Here is a 9386-nt window from a genome sequence, read left to right on the forward strand (position 1 = left end):
TGCAGTTTTTTTTCTTGTAGTTGATTTCTAGCCTCATAGCATTCTGGAAGGAAAAGATGCTTGATATAACTTCAGTTTTCTTAAATTTGCCAGAGCTTACTTTGTGGCCCAGCATGTAATCTATCCTAGAGAATGTTCCACATGCACATGAAAAGAATGTGTATTCTGCTGCTTTCAGATTGAATGCTCTATAAATATCAATTAAGTACATCTGGTCTAATGGTCATTTAAGGCCTGTGTTTCCTTATTGATTTTCTGTCTGAATGATCTGTCCATTGATAAAAGTGAGGTGTTAAAGTTCCCCACTGTTATTGTGTTACTGTCAATTTCTCCTTTTATGTCTATTAACGTTTGCCTTATATATTGAAGTGCTCCTGTGTTGGGTACGTATATATTTACAATTGTTATATCTTCTTCTTGGATTGAGCTCTTGATCATTATATAGTGTCCTTCTTTGTCTCTTGTCACAGTCTTTATTTTATTTATTTATTTATTTTTTTTTCCACACACACACACTGTATTTTATTTTTACAAGAGATAAATAGACTGACACCAAGCATTATACATGGATGACCACAACAAAAGCAACAATGATTGCAATTACCAAACATGAAACACACTCATACTATGTCATAATATTGACATTCAGTCCAGTAATCCTCCACTGTAACAGCTCCTTTACTTTGCAGTGAAAATTGATTTGTATATTCTTTGCCTCTGAGTCCTTGTGGGATTTTTTTTTTTTTTAATTCAGACAGAAAGTCACAAAAATTATACTCATCCTCATCAGTTCACTCAGTCCCATGTAATTAATTTTTTTTTTCATCTTGATCTTTTGTTAGCACTTTTATGAGTTCATCAGTTTTTCATTAGAGTTCTGAAAATGCTTATTCATTCAGTTCAGCAGTACAGTCAGTTACCAGAAACCTGTACTTGTCAGAGTCTTTTCCATGAATTTCTTGAAGATGAAACCCTTTTATAGGAACATACTTGCAAAATCATCAGAGTACACCCAGAACTGTCTGTAAATGACAGAAGACTTAAAAATGACCATGGTTAAAGATTTGATGAAAGTTCATAATAATGCAGTTGACAAGAAAATTAGTTATTTCTGAGATATACATTTTAAAGTAATAACTAGGATTATTACTTATAACCTTATACCAGAACATATAAGATTTTTAGAAGTTTCCTGTAATGTCTGAAACATTTATATTAACATATTTCCATACATATTTCCATACAAATACAAATATAAGATTTTTAGAAATTTCATGTAATGTCTGAAACATTTATATTAACATATTTCCATACATGTTTCCATACAAATACAAATATAACATTTTTAGAAATTTCATGTAATGTCTGAAACATTTATATTAACATATTTCCATACAAATAACCCAATGAAAGTTTAGTATTAGTTGTTTTGTTTGTTTTTTTATACTGCAGGTTCTTATTAGGCATCAGTTTTATACACATCAGTGTATACATGTCAATCCCAATCGCCCAATTCAGCACACCACCATCCCCACCTCACCGCAGTTTTCCCCCCTTGGTGTCCATATGTCCATTCTCTACATCTGTGTCTCAACTTCTGCCCTGCAAACTGGCTCATCTGTACCATTTTTCTAGGTTCCACATACATGCATTAATATACGATATTTGTTTTTCTCTTTCTGACTTACTTCACTCTGTATGACAGTCTCTAGATCCATCCACGTCTCAACAAATGACTCAATTTCGTTCCTTTTTATGGCTGAGTAATATTCCATTGTATATATGTACCACAACTTCTTTATCCATTCGTCTGTTGATGGGCATTTAGGTTGCTTCCATGACCTGGCTATTGTAAATAGTGCTGCAATGAACATTCGGGTGCATGTGTCCTTTTGAATTATGGTTTTCTCTGGGTATATGCCCAGTAGTGGGATTGCTGGGTCATATGGTAATTCTATTTTTAGTTTTTTAAGGAACCTCCATATTGTTCTCCATAGTGGCTGTATCAATTTACATTCCCACCAACAGTGCAAGAGGGTTCCCTTTTCTCCACACCCTCTCCAGCATTTGTTGTTTGTAGATTTTCTGATGATGCCCATTCTAACAGGAGTGAGGTGATACCTCATTGTAGTTTTGATTTGCATTTCTCTAATAATTAGTGATGTTGAGCATCTTTTCATGTGCTTCGTGGCCGTCTGTATGTCTTCTTTGGAGAAATGTCTATTTAGGTCTTCTGCCCATTTTTGGATTGGGGTGTTTGTTTCTTTGATATTGAGCTGAATGAGCTGTTTATATATTTTGGAGATTAATCCTTTGTCAGTTGATTCATTTGCAAATATTTTCTCCCATTCTGAGGGTTGTCTTTTTGTCTTGTTTATGGTTTCCTTTGCTGTGCAAAAGCTTTGTAGTTTCATTAGGTCCCACTTGTTTATTTTTGTTTTTATTTCCATTACTCTAGGAGGTGGATCAAAAAAGATCTTGCTGTGATTTATGTCAAAGAGTGTTCTTCCTATGTTTTCCTCTAAGAGTTTTATAGTGTCCAGTCTTATATTTAGGTCTCTAATCCATTTTGAGTTTATTTTTGTGTATGGTGTTAGGGAGTATTCTAATTTCATTCTTTTACATGTAGCTGTCCAGTTTTCCCAGCACCACTTATTGAAGAGACTGTCTTTTCTCCATTGTATATCTTTGCCTCCTTTGTCATAGATTAGTTGACCATAGGTGCGTGGGTTAATCTCTGGGCTTTCTATCTTGTTCCATTGATCTATGTTTCTGTTTTTGTGCCAGTACCATATTGTCTTGATTACTGTAGCTTTGTAGTATAGTCTGAAGTCAGGGAGTCTGATTCCTCCAGCTCCATTTTTTTGCCTCAAGACTGCTTTGGCTATTCGGGGTCTTTTGTGTCTCCATACAAATTTTAAGATGATTTGTTCTAGCTCCGTAAAAAATGCCATTGGTAATTTGATAGGGATTGCATTGAATCTGTAGATTGCTTTGGGTAGTATACTCATTTTCACAATGTTGATTCTTCCAATCCAAGAACATGGTATATCTCTCCATCTATTTGAATCATCTTTAATTTCTTTCATCAGTGTCTTATAGTTTTCTGCATACAGGTCTTTTGTCTCCCTAGGTAGGTTTATTCCTAGGTATTTTATTTTTTTTGTTGCAATGGTAAATGGGAGGGTTTCCATAATTTCTCTTTCAGATTTTTCATCATTAGTGTATAGGAATGCAAGAGATTTCTGTGCATTAATTTTGTAACCTGCAACTTTACCATATTCATTAATTAGCTCTAGCAGTTTTCTGGTGGCAGTTTTAGGATTCTCTATGTATAGTATCATGTCATCCGCAAACAGTGACAGTTTTACTTCTTCTTTTCCAATTTGTATTCCTTTTATTTCTTTTTCTTCTCTGATTGCCGTGGCTAGGACTTCCAGAACTATGTTGAATAATAGTGGTGAGAGTGGACATCCTTGTCTCGTTCCTGATCTTAGAGGAAATGCTTTCAGTTTTTCACCATTGAGAATGATGTTTGCTGTGGGTTTGTCATATATGGCCTTTATTATGTTGAGGTAGGTTCCCTCTATGCCCACTTTCTGGAGAGTTTTTATCAGAAATGGGTGTTCAATTTTGTCAAAAGCTTTTTCTGCATCTATTGAGATGATCATATGGTTTTTCTTCTTCAATTTGTTAATATGGTGTATCACATTGATTGATTTGCGTATATTGAAGAATCCTTGCATCCCTGGGATAAATCCCACTTGATCGTGGTGTATGATCCTTTTAATGTGTTGTTGGATTCTGTTTGCTAGTATTTTGTTGAGGATTTTTGCATCTGTATTCATCAGTGATATTGGTCTGTAATTTTCTTTTTTTGTAGTGTCTTTGTCTGGTTTTGGTATCAGGGTGATGGTGGCCTCATAGAATGAGTTTGGGAGTGTTCCTTCTTCTGCAATTTTTTGGAAGAGTTTGAGAAGGATGGGTGTTAGCTCTTCTCTAAATGTTTGATAGAATTCACCTGTGAAGCCATCTGGTCCTGGACTTTTGTTTGTTGGAAGATTTTTAATCACAGTTTCAATTTCATTACTTGTGATTGGTCTGTTGATATTTTCTGTTTCTTCCTTATTCAGTCTTGGAAGTTTATACCTTTCTAAGAATTTGTCCATTTCTTCCAGGTTGTCCATTTTATTGGCATAAAGTTGCTTGTAGTAGTCTCTTAGGATGTTTTGTATTTCTGCGGTGTCTGTTGTAACTTCTCCTTTTTCGTTTCTGATTTTATTGATTTGAGTCCTCTCCCTCTTTTTCTTGATGAGTCTGGCTAATGGCTTATCAATTTTGTTTATCTTCTCAAAGAACCAACTTTTAGTTTTATTGATCTTTGCTATTGTTTTCTTTGTTTCTATTTCATTTATTTCTGCTCTGATCTTTATGATTTCTTTCCTTCTGCTAACTTTGGGTTTTGTTTGTTCTTCTTTCTCTAGTTTCTTTAGGTGTAAGGTTAGATTGTTTACTTGAGATTTTTCTTGTTTCTTTAGGTAGGCTTGTATAGCTATAAACTTCCCTCTTAGAACCGCTTTTGCTGCATCCCATAGGTTTTGGGTTGTCGTGTTTTCATTGTCATTTGTCTCTAGGTATTTTTTTATTTCCTGTTTGATTTCTTCAGTGATCTCTTGGTTATTTAGTAACGTATTGTTTAGCCTCCATGTGTTTGTCTTTTTTACGTTTTTTTCCCTGTAATTCATTTCTAATCTCATAGCGTTGTGGTCAGAAAAGATGCTTGATATGATTTCAATTTTCTTAAATTTACTGAGGCTTGATTTGTGACCCAAGATGTGATCTATCCTGGAGAATGTTCCGTGCGCACTTGAGAAGAACGTGTAATCTGCCGTTTTTGGATGGAATGTCCTATATATATCAATTAAATCTATCTGGTCTATTGTGTCATTTAAAGCTTGTGTTTCCTTATTTATTTTCATTTTGGATGATCTGTCCATTGGTGTAAGTGAGGTGTTAAAGTCCCCCACTATTATTGTGTTACTGTCGATTTCCTCTTTTATAGCTGTTAGCAGTTGCCTTATGTATTGAGGTGCTCCTATGTTGGGTGCATATATATTTATAATTGTTATATCTTCTTCTTGGATTGATCCCTGGATCATTATGTAGTGTCCTTCCTTGTCTCTTGTAACATTCTTTATTTTAAAGTCTATTTTATCTGATATGAGTATAGCTACTCCAGCTTTCTTTTGATTTCCATTTGCATGGAATATCTTTTTCCATCCCCTCACTTTCAGTCTGTATGTGTCCCTAGGTCTGAAGTGGGTCTCTTGTAGACAGCATATATATGGGTCTTGTTTTTGTATCCATTCAGCCAGTCTATGTCTTTTGGTTGGGGCATTTAATCCATTCACATTTAAGGTAATTATCGATATGTATGTTCCTATGACCATTTTCTTAATTGTTTTGGGTTTGTTTTTGTAGGTCCTTTTCTTCTCTTGTGTTTCCCACTTAGAGAAGTTCCTTTAGCATTTGTTGTAGAGCTGGTTTGGTGGTGCTGAATTCTCTTTGCTTTTGCTTGTCTGTAAAGCTTTTGATTTCTCCATCGAATCTGAATGAGATCCTTGCCGGGTAGAGTAATCTTGGTTGTAGGTTCTTCCCTTTCATCACTTTAAGTATATCATGCCACTCCCTTCTGGCTTGCAGAGTTTCTGCTGAGAAATCAGCTGTTAACCTTATGGGAGTTCCCTTGTATGTTATTTGTCGTTTTTCCCTTGCTGCTTTCAGTAATTTTTCTTTGTCTTTAATTTTTGCCACTTTGATTACTATGTGTCTCGGCGTGTTTCTCCTTGGGTTTATTCTGTATGGGACTCTCTGCGCTTCCTGGACTTGGGTGGCTATTTCCTTTCCCATGTTAGGGAAGTTTTCGACTATAATCTCTTCAAATATTTTCTCTGGTCCTTTCTCTCTCTCTTCTCCTTCTGGGACCCCTATAATGCGAATGTTGTTGCGTTTAATGTTGTCCCAGAGGTCTCTTAGGCTGTCTTCATTTCTTTTCATTCTTTTTTCTTTAGTCTGTTCCGCAGCAGTGAATTCCACCATTCTGTCTTCCAGGTCACTTATCCGTTCTTCTGCCTCAGTTATTCTGCTATTGATTCCTTCTAGTGTAGTTTTCATTTCAGTTATTGTATTGGTCATCTCTGTTTGTTTGTTCTTTAATTCTTCTAGGTCTTTGTTAATCATTTCTTGCATCTTCTCAATCTTTGCCTCCATTCTTATTCTGAGGTCCTGGATCATCTTCACTATCATTATTCTGAATTCTTTTTCTGGAAGGTTGCCTATCTCCACTTCATTTAGTTGTTTTTCTGGGGTTTTTTCTTGTTCCTTCATCTGGTACATAGCCCTCTGCCTTTTCATCTTCTCTGTCTTTCTGTAACTGTGGTTTTTGGACCACAGGCTGCAGGATTGTAGTTTTTCTTGCTTCTGTTGTCTGCCCTCTGGTGGTTGAGGCTATCTAAGAGGCTTGATGGGAGGCTCTGGTGGTGGGTAGAGCTGACTGTTGCTGTGGCGGTCAGAGCTCAGTAAAACCTTAATCCTCTTGACTGTTGATGGGTGGGGCTGGGTTCCCTCCCTGTTGCTGTGGCGGTCAGAGCTCAGTAAAACCTTAATCCACTTGACTGTTGATGGGTGGGGCTGGGTTCCCTCCCTGTTGGTTGTTTTGCCTGAGGCAACCCAACACTGGAGCCTACCCGTGCTCTTTGGTGGGGTTAATGGCAGACTCTGGGAGGGCTCACGCCAAGGAGAACTTCCCAGGACCTCTGCTGCCAGTGTCCTTATCCCCACGGTGAAACAGAGCCACCACTTGCCTCGGCAGGAGACCCCCCAACACCAGCAGGTACGTCTGGTTCAGTCTCCCCCAGGGTCACTGCTCCTTCCCCTGGGTCCCGATGCACACATTACTTTGTGTGTGCCCTCCAAGAGTGGGGTCTCTGTTTCCCCCAGTCCTGTCACAGTCCTGCAATCAATTCCCACTAGACTTCAAAGTCTGATTCTCTAGGAATTCCTCCTCCCGTTGCCGGACCCCCAGGTTGGGAAGCCTGACGTGGGGCTCAGAACCTTCACTCCAGTGGGTGGACTTCTGTGGTATAAGTGTTCGCCAGTCTGTGAGTCACCCACCCAGCAGTTATGGGATTTGATTTTACTCTGATTGCGCCCCTCCTACCGTCTCACTGTGGCTTCTCCTCTGTCCTTGGACATGGGGTATCCTCCTTGGTGAAGTCCAGGGTCTTCCTGTCAATGATTGTCCAGCAGCCAGTTGTGATTCTGGAGCTCTCGCAAGAGGGAGTGAGTGCACGTCCTTCTACTCCGCCATCTTGGTTAATCCCAGTCTTTCACTATTCACAGTCTTTATTTTAAAGTCTATATTGTGTGTCCTATGAGTATTGCTACTCCAGCTTTCTTTTGATTTCCATTTGCATGGAATACCTTTTTCCATCCCCTCACTTTCAGTCTGTACATGTCCCTAGATATGAAGTGAGTCCTTGTCAACAGCATATATATGGGTCTTGTTTTTGTATCCATTCAGCCAGTCTGTCTTTTTTTCTCCCTTGGGGGGTTTTTATTTTATTTTATTTAAGAAAAAAATTTAAAATTGAAGTATAGTTGATTTACAGTGTTATGTTAGTTTTTGCTGTACAGCAAAGTGATTCAGTTACATATATATATTCTTTTTTATATTCTTTTCCATTATGTTTTATCACAGGCTATTGACTATAGTTCCCTATACAGTAGGAACTTTTTTGTTTATCCATTCAATCTATGTCTTTTGGTTGGAGCATTTAATCTGTTTAAGGTTATTATCAATATGTATGTTTTTATTCCCATTTTTTAAATTGTTTTGGATTTGTTTCTGTAGGTCTTTTATTTCCTTTCCTCTTTTGTTCTCATTTCTTGTGATTTGATGACTATCTTTAGTGTTGTGTTTGTATTCCTTTTTCTTTTTTGTGTGTATATCTATTTTAGATTTTTGGTTTGCTGTTACCATGAGGTTTTTGTATAGCAGTCCATATATATATGTATATGTATATGTATACACACATTATTGTTTGAAGTTGCTGATCTTTTAATTTCAAATGCATTTTAAATATCTTACATTAGTACTCTCCTCTTCTCACAATAACTGATTTTGCTATCATATTTTACATCTAATTGTTTTGCATATCCCTTAACTGCTTATTGAGCATACAGATGATTTCATTATTTTTGTGTTTTAATCTTCCTATTAGTTTTGTGTGGATGATTTCCTACCTTTACTGTATGTTTGCCTTTACTGGTGAGCTTTCCTATTTTGTAATATTCTTGTTTCTAGTTGTGGCCTTTTCTTTTCCTCCTAGAGAAGTTCCTTTAGCATTTTTTGTAAAGCTGGTTTGGTGGTTGAAATCTTTAAGCTTTTGCTTATCTGTAAAGCTTTTGATTTCTCCATCAAATCTGAATGCATGCCTTGCTGGGCAGAGCATTCTTGGTTGTAGGTTTTTCCTTTTCATCACTTTAAATATATTGTGCCACTCCCTCCTGGCCTGCAGAGTTTCTGCTGAAAAAGCAGCAGATAGCCTTATGGGAGTTCCCTTGTATGTTATTTGTTGCTCTTCCCTTGTTGCTTTTAATATTTTCTCTTTACCTTTAATTTTTGTCAACTTGATTACTCTGTGTCTTGACATGTTCCTCTTTGGGTTAATCCTATATGGGACTCTGCACTTCCTTGATATGGGTGACTCTTCCCTTTCCCATGTTAGGGAGATTTGGGGCTATTATCTCTTCAAATATTTTCTCAGGCCCTTTTCTCTCTCTTCTCCTTCTGGGCCCCTATTATGCAAATGTTAGTGTGTTTGATGTTGTCCCAGAGGTCTCTTAAACTGTCCACATTTCTTTTCATTCTTTTTTCTTTCTTCTGTTCTGCAGTAGTGATTTCCACCAATCCATCTTCCAGCTCACTGATACATTCTTTTGCCTCATTTATTCTGCTATTTATTCCTTCTAGTGTATTTTTCATTTCAGCTATTGTATTGTTCAACTCTGTTTGGTTGTTCTTTATATTTTCTAACTCTTTGTTAAAGATTTCTTGTAATTTCTTGCTCTGTGCATCCATTGTTTTCCAGAGTTCTTGAATCCTCTTTATGTTCATTACTCTCTGAACTCTTTCTTGGGAATACTGCCTATCTCCACTTCATTTAGTTGTTCTATCTTGTTCCTTTTCTGGAACTTATCCCTCTGCCATTTCATTTTGTCTAAATTTCTATTTGTATTTTTATGTATGTGGTAGGTTAGTCATTTTCTCGACCTTGGAGAAGTGGTCTTCTGTAGGGGATGTCCTATATACCACAGAATTACAC

This window comes from Balaenoptera acutorostrata, chromosome 11, assembly GCF_949987535.1.
Source record: "Balaenoptera acutorostrata chromosome 11, mBalAcu1.1, whole genome shotgun sequence".
In the NCBI taxonomy this organism is placed as follows: Eukaryota; Metazoa; Chordata; class Mammalia; order Artiodactyla; family Balaenopteridae; genus Balaenoptera; species Balaenoptera acutorostrata.